We start from the raw sequence: 12,019 nt of genomic DNA, 5'->3' as shown, positions 1-12,019 counted from the left end.
CATCTGTCCATAGCTGACACATGCACATTAGAAGGTGTTGAAACACAGTGGAGGAGACGCTGATGAGGACACCAGGTTCAGCAGCGGCGATGTTGATGGATCGTGTTGTTTCAAGAGGCGTGAAAGAGTGAGTGATTTGGACGAGAGGAAAGAGAGAAAGAAAATAGGTCAGTTGTGAGAGATGGAGGCCTGAACTGAGAGTTTCTGTCATTTGAAGCAATATAACAGATAGTAAATTGTTTGAATAAACTTTATGATCCCTGACAGTCAGACCACAGTCCCCTCCCTGCGTCACCTCTTCATGGCTGTAGTTAAGGGGCAGGGCAAAATAAGGTCACGGGTTATCTTGTTTTAATAGGCAAGCCTGTGTCTGGAGTCTGGATGCCCCTTCAGACAGCCGGTGCCTGGAGGGAGGAAGATGGGAGTGTGAAGACATGGACGAACGAACATGTTTTGAGAAAAGAAGAAAAAGGGAGTGAGAGAACGTGCTGGGTTCTCACTCAGTTCTTCTAGTGCTGTTTTTCTTTGTTTGTTCAGCGATTAAGGATGTGCTACATGCACACTGCTTTGTTGCATCTGATTGGTTAACTAAACAGAGCATGTCATCACATGGACTCCTAGAAGTCCTCCTGAGCTTTTGTGTGATGTTGCTCTCTTTCTTTCTTTCTTTCTTTCTTATAGTATTTGACAAAATATGTTTTGAAGCTTTGCTGAGATACATTATCGGAGGTAGTCGCTAGTTTCGGTCTGTTGCTTTTTTCTATACAGATTCTCCATGAGAGCCTCACTAAAGATGGATCGATTAGTTTTGGAAGATTATGATGCTGATTGATAGCACAGTAGCTCGGGCTAAGGCCCTGCTGTCTCATTATGGGCTGCTGAGCGGGCCATTATTCATCTCTGTTGTGTCTTAAATAGATGGATGCATACGGTATGGCTTAAGGCTCATGTATCAGGGTGGGTTTTTGGTGTCTGATGGAGAGCCTCTTCATTAATCATTGATGGGAGTTGGTCAGGTTTGTCTGTCTGTCTTACACACACGCACACTCGGATCACAAAGGGGTGAGTTACAGTACAACACGAGCATATGCCCACCTTTCAAAGGCCCCCTTATTCAGGCATACTCAACGGCTCATGAAAAAATAATAGGGCAACTGAATTTCCGAACCAGAAAGCATTAGCGATGCTTTGAATGTTACTAAAGGACCTCATGCATTAGGATTCTTGGCCAGCTTTTATTTTGGCATGTGTTCATGTACTCTCCAGGTTGGAGTGTGTTTATTTCCCTTAATAGCGCCGTTTGGCATCTAGTATCAAGTGTCCTACGCGTTTTGTGTTGTACATTTATCATAAATTCCCTTTCTTTACTAAATCTGCCAAAAATGTGATGTAAATGTTATTTAATTCAAGCTGCCACTACTGATCAGACATGATCTCGCTTTATTTATAACCGTAATTACGTTTTTTCAAATGACGGAGTATTTTTCGTAAAACATTTCCTATGTTCAGTAATGGTTTATCATACTTCATCATACATGGTTCTTCACACCTACCCTCTTCTTTCTTCTGCAGCTATGTTTTTTATTTGTTCACTGTGAGATTACTGGAGTGAACAAGGTTCTTGGGGGAGGACTATAAATAGCCTTCTGTTGATTTATACATGAAGAGGGAAGCACCTCTAAATAAGCTACTTTAAGATTGTAGGTGGATGACCTCCATCTCTTGTACTGGAAGTCACCCGAGAAGGACCCATTTCATCAAGGAGCCGATGTCGTGTTGCCATGACTCCACTTTGACCTTGTCATCTGATTGGTTGGAGCACCTTGATGCTTCCTCTCTGTGTTTGTTTTGTGGTTTGAAGTGGGGACGATTAACAGTTTTGATGACAGGTCAGAATTTAAAAACGGTAACAAGTTTATTTCCGAACAGTTTATTTATAAGCCAAACTGGCACTAGCACATAAAAAAAGGTCACACTTCAGTATGGGGGCAATTATCACTATTAACAAACCATTAACTACGACTTTTTCCCCAATAAACTCTTAATTTGTTGGTTAGGTTAAGGTTTTGGGTAGGATTAGGAATGTAGAGTATGGTCATTCAGAATATGTGCTTTATAAGTACTAATAAACAGCCAATATGCCAATAATATGCATGCTAATAACAACTAGTTAATAGTGAGAATTGCCCCCTATACTGAAGTGTTTTCAAAAAATATATTTTCTAGCATCCAGTAAGCTGGTCTTTTGACACCTGTGATTAAGAGGCTATTGATTGTCTGATTCCAGATAAACGCTCATCTCAGATTCAAGGAAGTTTAATGAACTTGTATTTAAAGATAAATATTTGTATATTTAGCAGAAATGCCTTGATACGTAGCCAAAGCTTCTTGATTTCAGATATGGACATGTAGCAGGTGCAGACAAAATCTGCCATTTGTTGTTTTTCTGGACAGATAGAAAGTCAGTGATTTTGTCACGTCTTAGTGACATTGTCTATGTATTGACAGCATTTACCCGTTGACATTCATGTATTGTATGTGCCTGAAAGTGACTGGCTAAAGTGACATCATGGATGAGTGGTTCATAGTGTATTTGATAGCTTTGTGTATTAGCTCTCTTCTTTCCCCTTTGGGTTGGTCTGCTCTGTCTACTCTTAATGGAATGGTTGTGGAAGGTGTCCAATGCCTGGGGGATGTTTCGCTAGAAATAGTGCTATTTCACAGTGTTTTACCATTGTCAGTTAGCTCGGTTATATATCTGAAAGTGGCGTGCAAGAGGTTTTGATCGTTGTCCAGCTGAAATGGTCTGTGTCTTAATGTGTGTTTGTGTGTGTGTGAGGTTTTAGTGCCCCAAGGGGTGTTGTTGAGATCTCGGGGGAATTGGCCACATTCAATTTGTGCTATTGAATTGCAGCTTTTGTGAATCCACCCAAAATGTATTGATTTTTCTCAGTGTCTCATGTCACAGTGATGACCGAATGCAACGTTCTTTTGTTCTTTTTGGGATGACGCATGCATTTCGCCCCTCTTTCTCTCTCTCCCTTTCTTCTTCTTTCGGACTCTCTTTTTTTTGTTCTGTAGCACAGTCATAATGCTAAATGCATTGATTGTAGTACAGTACTGTATAGGTTAATGCAGTGGTTGGGAACGTGGCTCTTTTCCAAAATGATGTGGCTCGCCAGGTGTCTTACCCTTCGCCACATTTGATAGTTAAAAAACATAAGAATACATATGAGTATTTCAGGTTGTCCTGGCCAATACACGCACGCAGTGCGATGCGCAAGCGTCACGACACTAATCAATGGCAAACAACGTTTCTATGGTAACCTCTCGCGCCCGCAGCCCAGATTCAAGCTACCCAGAGCGCGAGTAGTTTAAAAGAACGAGTGTCATGTTTTTATTGAAAGTTACGGCTCTCTGTGGCGTATGATACAGAACTTGTTGCCTCGCTATGTAATCAGATAAAAACAAATCATGCAGCAAAGTATCCGCTGAGTAGGAAGCAAACTGCGACGCGTCAGTATGGATGCGCTGTGTTTAGCTCCTCATATCCATGTAAGCAGTCGTTTTCGCATATGAACCATATGAAGTCCATACATACAGCTGTCAAGGTTGACAGAGGAGTATCAATGCCGGTATGTAAGTGTGCACTTTTTTAATTGTTATATGTTAGATATGAAGTTTAATTGAATGGAGGCCTAATGTAAGACTGTAAGTTGTTTATAAGTAATGAAAATCATTTTTTGGAGCCCCAGATGTATGCACTGTTTCGTTTTCTTCACTGTTTTTGAGTTGTCTGTGGACATGTTATCTTATCGAAGGAAAATAACAATTGATCCCCACAGGGACCATACTGTGGTCTGTGGACATAAATCAAGTTATTAGTATGGAAGTCAGTGAAAGATGTTATATAGAAAATAGTAGTTTGCAATGGCTCTTTTGCAAAAATGAATTAACCAAAACTGGAAAAGGTTCCCGACCCCTGAATGACTGTATAGTACTGTAAAATGTGTTTCTCTTCAATTCTGCGTTTTCTTCTTGCGGACAGGATTAAATCTGGCGCCTTGCTGTCATTAGATGTTTTCTCCAGCGGTCATGTAATTGTGTGTATATCTGTGCAAACCCATATGTGTGTTCTATATTTCATCACTTTGACCTTAATAAATGTTATAAATGATTTTGCTCATGTGCGCACACTCTCAATGCCCTTGACATACTGTAAAGCATGCATTTGCAGCAGCTACTGTACATCTGGTCGTAGGTGGCGGCTAAGACATGGTGCAGCACTGCAGGTTTTGTAGTACCACCTCCCTTTCTCCCCTTTTTCCTTGCTTATTGCCCCTCCCCCAGCCAGCCTCCACCTCAGCACCAGACCCCCCAGCACGCACGAAGGTCTTTTCCTCATCGTTTTAGGACACGTGCTCCACAGGGAAATCTCCTTTGTTTGACAGAGGCCTGGCTCTGCTGACGGAGGCGTTCTCCTCATTTTGATGGAAAGACATAAAATCTTAGAGAAGGGTTGCTTTCACTAGCAGGTGAATGTGTTTGACATAAATGTTAATTGGAGATTGGGAGAATTGTGATCAGTCAGGATTGTCATTTATAAAGGATTATTTGATTTTGGTTTGTAGGAACGTAATTTGAAAATTTTGTAATGAGAATTTTTGAATTGCATAATGGGAATACAATGAGTATTTGTAAGCACTAGAATTGGTGCACTGTCCTTGTCCTTGTGTTAATAGGAAATTCTCTAGATGCTCGTGGACTGAGAGGACGTGATGCTTCAGAGTCCTAGGCTAGTATGTTTTTTCCTTGTTTGATGGAGTTACTTGTTTTAGTTACTGATTCCAACATACACATAGCTCACGTTTGTATAGTGTGAGGAGCTTGATGTCATGACATAAGAAAGGGTTCCTGTAGATCGTTCAAAATTCTTGAATGTTTATATTTTCCTGGCATTCAATTTTGAGATAAGGTTTTAAATCTGAAAAAATGTAGCCATTTAGGTTTAGACATCTTCTCAACAGTTTTACATAGTCTTTTAAACACATATTGTGCATATGAATTAGCCACCCCATAAAATAATTTAGAATTACCATGAAATCCGGTTTATTGTGTTAAAAAAAAACAAATTTGGTGTTGCTCCATTTATTCAATGAGAGCTTGTGTCTAAGATAAACAGAAAATTGTTTGATCCAATTCAGAACAAGACACTAGCCGGGTTTCCATTCAAATTTGCGAATTTAGCTTCTGCGCAAAATTGGAATATCGCATAAAAACATTTGCGAATAAGCACCGTTTCAATCCAACCAGTCAACCGTCACTTCCTAATAAACTTCACTAAATATCAGTAAGAAAAGTAAGTGAAGCTACTGAATATAATATTTTTCATATATTATAATACTTGCGCAAGCAGACGACTACGAAACACAATAAATGCGTTGCTTTTGTGGATGCCTGCTGTTTGGGAAACACAGTCGTGACAGTTCTAAGAGGCAATTACAGAAATACTTGACGACTTTGCATTTAAGGCATTTAAGAATGACCATCACAACATTTCTCATGCTGTGTAACAAGATCAGTAGTCTGGTTAGTCAGGTTACGGCATCTCATAGTGCAGTTACGTGACTTTTTGGAGGAATTTATTCGGCAAATGCGTTTCCATCTCCCATTATTCGCATTAACCCTTTTTCGCAAAAATGAAAACCCACTTCAAGCGAGCGTAAAAACTTTTTTGCGAATTAAGGGTTTTTAATTCGAAATTTGGCGTTTCCATCACTCGTTTTTGAGCGAAACTTCAAAATGCGAATAAAACCAGAGTGATGGAAACCCGCCAAACGTTCCATGTATCATATTTTTTATGTATTTACCATAATAGAGATTTAAAAAAATCTTTTTTGTTAGAGGCAATAGAGAAGAGGTTGTAAAAATAAAAGTAGAGAGATGTAGAGCGGTTAATTGAGCTGGCTCTCTGTTTTATTGCTTTATGCAGTTTTAAGGTGACACTCGTGTTTTTTTCCGGAAGTCTAAATCTCTAAATATGAAACTGGGAAAGCTACATGAATCGCCTTGTCTCACAGGCCAGCCGAGAGTTTGTTTTTTAAACGCCCTCTCTTAACCAAAATGGAATATATTAGTTCTTCCCGAAGGAGCAGGGGAAGGAAAGATCTTGTCTGTAGAGCAGCTGGAGGATGTAATGAGGAGTGTGTTACAGTGGGAGGTATCTTCAGATCTCACAGCTCTCTGTCGTTTTGATAAAGTGAAGAACCGTACTGATGCAACATGAGGGATGGAGGTTGAATGAACCATGTGTTGCTGTAAAACCCTAACAAGATCATTTAGAGGGAGATATATATGACAGTTACAGACTTCTCATCGGTTTCGTAAATATGAAGGCTTACTGCTGTCACCTACTTTATCTCATTAGTGTTGCTGCTTTGCACTCAGTTCATTTTGTTACCATGGTCACTGAATGACCTTGTTTTAAAGAGTTTAAAATGATTTAAAGGACAAAAAATAAACCTTCGGTTGTTCTCCATAAAGCTCTCTACTGTAAGATCAAGGCCTCATTCATCAGTAAGTGAATCAGATGTTAATGTAATAACCATTCTAATGGACTCACATTCATTCAATCAAACATTTGTCGGGGTTTGAGGCTAATACGAGTCATTTGTTAAGGACTACAGAGGTCACACTGTATGTTTTAGGCTTCAGACATCACAATAGAAACTTGGTCTTAAAATCTCATCACATTTAATTCTGGGTTATTTTGGGGTTAAAAAAATATTGTTTTAGATTCAGCAGTGGTGAAGAAGTGCCTACAACGCAAGTCTTTGTGTAAACTAATAGATGGAGTGAAGTAGTTGACATTACATCTTTTGTAGAGAAAAAAGATTATATAAACTCTTATAAAGATTATATAAAATCTTTATAAGATTAATAACCCGTTTACAGCAAAACGTTTTACAGACGTCTAAAGTGAAAAACCAAGAGCCCACAGGTATATCTGAAGGGCTGCTCAAAAGACGTTTGTTATAAATACACAATTGTATTCTTTGAAGTTTAAACCAATAAAACACTGCACCAATTCCATCCCATATGAGATCACAGGTGGCAGCCAATCAGAACGAGATGTGTCAGCAGCTCAGTTTGCATTGGTTTCCTAGGCTACAACTCCACGTTGTGTATCTAACGAATCGTTCGGCCCAGGCTGTAAAAGGAGAATAATGCCACAGTGGCAGCAGTGTGTGATATTCTGTTTAATAAAAGATTAAGCAAGATTTCATCCTTGGTCAGAGGCTTCTGTTGTTATTGATAAGAAACAAACCTCTGTGGCTGCTGTTTGGTATGACACTGCCAGTTTTGCTCCTGCTGGCCTGTAAGGGTGTGCACTGTAGGCTTTGTTAAGCTGAGATAAGCTAAGAAGGATGGAGGGAGTCTAGAGACTAGTAAAAAGATTTCAAACTTCCTCTTTCTTCAGAAGGATCGTTTCAGTGATATAGCAGCTGGTTTCAGATGGCACCGATACTTTATCAAAAAGATATTGGTTGAGCTTTAGCTGGACAGTCACAGTCAGATTTCAGGGGTAGAGTACACAGTTTGTGTAGGGTTACCATGATAGACAGGAGACAAGAATACAAAGAAGATAGGAAGTGAAGAATCAGAAAGCATTGTGCTTTTCCAGTGCTAATGTTCATTGCTGAGTCAGCTTTCTTTCATCTTAGTGACCTGAACCGAGAGCCATATGCTGTTCGAAACCGGAGATACAGTACATGAGCCCAGGCCGCGGCACACTTACGGGCCACCTTTAACCTTTCCTCCTTACGGTGACCCCACACACCCCTATACAATCTTTTTTAGCTTTTTATATATGAAGACACTTGTTTGGTGACGCAAATGGTACATGAAAAGAACCGGTGAAGGCTTAGAATAGATTTTTCTTTTTCCCTAACGGTTTGACACCTCGGTTTGATCTCACGTTTTTTTTACATTTTAATCACACTGTTTTATTCATGTAAAACGTCCTCCTCTGTGGTTTATCTCTGTTAGGAACATCTCCTGAATGCTAGATGAGGACAGGACACCTCGTAATGCACAGATAAATGAATCCGGGGAATGGCTGTGGTATAATGGTGCATTGGGTGCATGTGTCTGGAAGCACACTAAGGCCCGATTCACATTTTGCGTCTAAAACCGTGCGGAAAACGCGACCCGCGCCTCTTTCTCTCTTCAAATGCACGGCACTCCGAAAAGTTGAACTATTTCCATCTCGATGCAGTGCAGCGTTGCTATATAAAATACCAGCCATCTCATTACGTTCTCCAGTTGAGCTTTAATCGCACACTTGTCACAAAGATTTTGATGGTTGTCAAATTCATAGTAAGTTGCAAAGTATCAAAGTCATGTTGATGACAGGACTTGTTAATTAACGGAGTGTTTAGAAGTATCTTCCGAGAGAAGTATGTTCCTGTCTAGAGTGATCAAACAGTTGGCAGGAAGTCCCTCGCTGGGCCACCATCCGTCTGCCATGTGCTTCTCAGGGATATAAACCACATGGAGCTGGTAAGTCTGACATCGGTGCAAATTGTGTAAAGCCAAGAGCAATGGTGACATAATCACAGCTGATATCATCCAGGTTCCCTGCCGAGCCAGTCAGCTCCTTGAAGTGCATGCTAGATTTCAGTTTTAGCATGTTCCCTCTTCACTCTCTGCATTTCTCTCTACCTACTTGCTTTATCTCAGTGTCTTTCAAACTTGAATGAAATGCTATCATGAAAGCAGATTGCTCGACAGTGTCTATTCTGAAGGGTGCAGGGTATAGTGCTTTCTTTTTTAAGACCCATCTGGGATTTTTCCACTTACTTAACTGAATTAGACATGATTCAATCAAAGGGGACTATTACTGAGAAGTTCAGTTTCTCTTAGTTGTCTCGTCTGTTCTGCGACATTACCTCTTTTCTCGTAGAAACCCAACACACATCTCTCATTGTTTACATAACAGGGCCGACATAGTTGCTGAAATGTGGAAATAACATAGTTCAATAAAAGGTCTGGGGAAGTTAACATGCCTCCATTTAAATATACTTATACTATGTCAATTCTTTTTTTTGTAGTATTTTGCTTAATCTTTTATAATTATTGTATTACTGTATGCAGTTTTATTTCGCACATCACAGCACATAAAAAAATCATATATGTTTTTTGTTATGTAATTTTTTTTTTTTTTTGTAATACATAAATATTGTTGATAAATTGTGTAACCAAAGTTTGCTATCTTACACATCAAAAATCCATGTTTAAATCTTTCCTATAAACCTGTGGAGAAGGAGGGACTCAGAAACTGGAGGTGGCATCACTGACACATTTTAATCCTGTTTTGCTGTTATGCTTTCGAAAGAGAACGTGCGCGAGAGAGAGGGGTTGGCAACATTGCTTGTAGTGTTGATTGCGGGGTGACTCTGTGTGTTGTGATTCCCTCTTCCTCTTGCTGAGACAAAGGCTGATTTACTCACGCCGGGAGGCTTTTACTCTGTGATCGCAACATACCGGATTTGGCTTCTTTCCTGGATTCAGCCCAATCATTTCTTCTGTTTATTTCTTTGCAGATAAATATTCCGCTGAGATAAGAATTCACCATTAACCAAATCAAATTGCCCCTTGTTATTCACAGAATATATTTGATGTAATCTGGTTTGGGCTTTATTGGAAGTCTAGACCAAGAATGTGTAGATACTGTTTGAACAACTCAGTGTCTGAAGGAAGTTCTGTTGGATTTTATGTCCTCCTGACATTGATCAGGTCCTTGGAGATAATAGTATGACAGATAATGTGAAATAAATGTCCTCGTTTATATACCCAGTTTTTTTTCCATTTGCACCGACTTTGTTAAAAAAGCAGTAATGTACTGTTATGGGGCTTGACAGGCAAAGGGCCCTATCGTACACCCGGCGCAACGCGGCAGCACAAGTGTTTTTGCTAGTTGTGATCTGTTGGTCTAAAGTCAATGGCGCAATATTTTTATGTTATTTAAAGAGCGCATTTTGTACTAACGCGCTCTTTAAATAACAAAAAAATATTGCGCCATTGACTTTAGACCAACCTTGCGCCGCGTTGCGCCGAGTGTATGATAGGGTACATTACTGGTTTCGCTTTACTTATTACACAGAGGGAAGCGCAGCAGCACACAAACATGCCAAATATAAAAAATAAATGGAGTACAATGTAAGAGATTATTATTGTGTACATAAAGATAAAAATTTGGCTTGTCCTGTAGATGGTCTGCTCGTGCGCTTTAACCTCACGCACGTCCCTTCATTAAGAGAAAAACGCTGTATTCCATTGTTATTTTATGCCCTTTAAATGACACCGCTCATCAAATTAGCTTCTCCGTGCAATCCCTACTTGATTCAGTCATGGCCCGGGGCAATGCTCCACTTATAATTTGCGTTTAATTTTCACCTCCCCTTTTCCGTCCTTCATATTCATTTCTTTTTTGTGCATTGATGATTAGCGTTTGGGGATATTAAATAACCCGAAAATTGGATATTTAGGGAAACCAACTGTGGTGAAGGAAAAGAAGTGACTTCGTTATCCTTGATGTGCCATTTTCCATCTACTGCATTTCCTTACTGTTAAGAAGCCAGGTACACATGTGTAACACACACACTTTGTTGCACAGTGCATTCTTATTTCTAGACCTAAATGGGACGTGTGACACATGGGAAGAGGATGGCGTGTCTCTAATTTATCTGACAGATGCAGACCTCCGAACATCTCAGTCCCCATCACCGCTCATACCTCGAACAGCCCTGTAGGACATCTCTAAGAAAAAACAGTGTTGCCCCAATTACTCCCACAAAGTCATCCATCTTTTTCCTTCAGACCCACATGATAGGATTATCGGAAGCCCTTTGGCATGTACCGCAGCATTAGGCGCACACCCTGATGATATTTTGGCAGGCAAAACCCACAACTTCCTCACTTCCCATAAAGCCATTGGCTGCTGTGCTGAGTGATGCCCTGCTGTAGGTTTCAATCTGCTCTTCGTTCCCCAAAATAAGTTAACGCAACGGAGAAGGCCAAGCGCAGGGTGCTGAATTAATTCCTTGCAAGTTATGTGGAATTCGCGGGATGCTGGGACGGTTAATCATCATAACAGTCGTGTTTGTGAGTGACTGTACAAACGTGTGTGTCTCTGTGTGTTTAGACCTCGGCGGGAGGTTGCAAGCGCTGTCTGATTTTAAGAATTGTTTATAATGATGATGTTTCCAGATGTGCATAACATGCTTCTCCTTAAGCCAAATAACAGCAGACATCTGCGGGAAGCCGTAGAGAAGGAAATAAGGATGGAGAGAGAGGGATGGTAGAACTGGATCTGGTAGATGATGAACACTGAAGAAATAACAAGACAGTGTGACTCAGCTGAGCTGTGGCTACACACACACATAGCTGTGCAATTAGCATGAAACACTGTAAAATCCTGTTTTCCTTATCAAGTAAACCTATTAACTGAGTTGACTTTGCTTGTCACGTTTCACATACTGTACAAGATGATTCACATTAATCCATGACACACTCGCTGTGTGGAACTGGGGCCATGTGTGACCAATTCTTTACGTTTTTCACCTGCCAATACCAAATCGAGGGTTTCATCAGCCATGGCTAGTCCCCACCCTCTTTCTTTCTTCCGCAGAACACAAAAGAAGGTATTTTAAGAAATGTTGGTAACCAAACAACAGTGGGCCCCATTGGCCTGAATTGGTATTGTGTTTGTACAATAGAAGTGAATGGGTACTGCCGTTGCTCGGTTACCAACATTCTTCAAAATATCTTCTTTTGTGTTCTGCAGAATAAATCAAGTCATACAGGTTTGCAGTGACAAAAGGGGGAGTAAATGATGACAGATTTTCTTATTTTGGGGTGAGCTATGCCTTTAACTGAACAGATAGCTTTGGCTTGAGGTTGTCCAGTGAGGCTGCCAGCAGCTTAATGACCAAACCAGTCTGAGAAGAGGAAATTT

At 40.2% G+C, this 12,019-nt stretch overlaps 1 protein-coding gene across 1 annotated transcript in view; it reads left to right on the top strand.

Annotated features, from left to right (window-relative positions):
* bcr (BCR activator of RhoGEF and GTPase) overlaps nt 1–12,019 on the top strand; it is a 55,200-nt gene that overhangs the window by 19,948 nt on the left and 23,233 nt on the right. The window lies entirely within an intron of this gene.

The sequence above is a fragment of the Triplophysa rosa genome, linkage group LG19 (assembly GCF_024868665.1).
Source record: "Triplophysa rosa linkage group LG19, Trosa_1v2, whole genome shotgun sequence".
NCBI classification, from domain to species: Eukaryota; Metazoa; Chordata; class Actinopteri; order Cypriniformes; family Nemacheilidae; genus Triplophysa; species Triplophysa rosa.
This window is presented reverse-complemented; position numbering and strand designations above follow the sequence as displayed.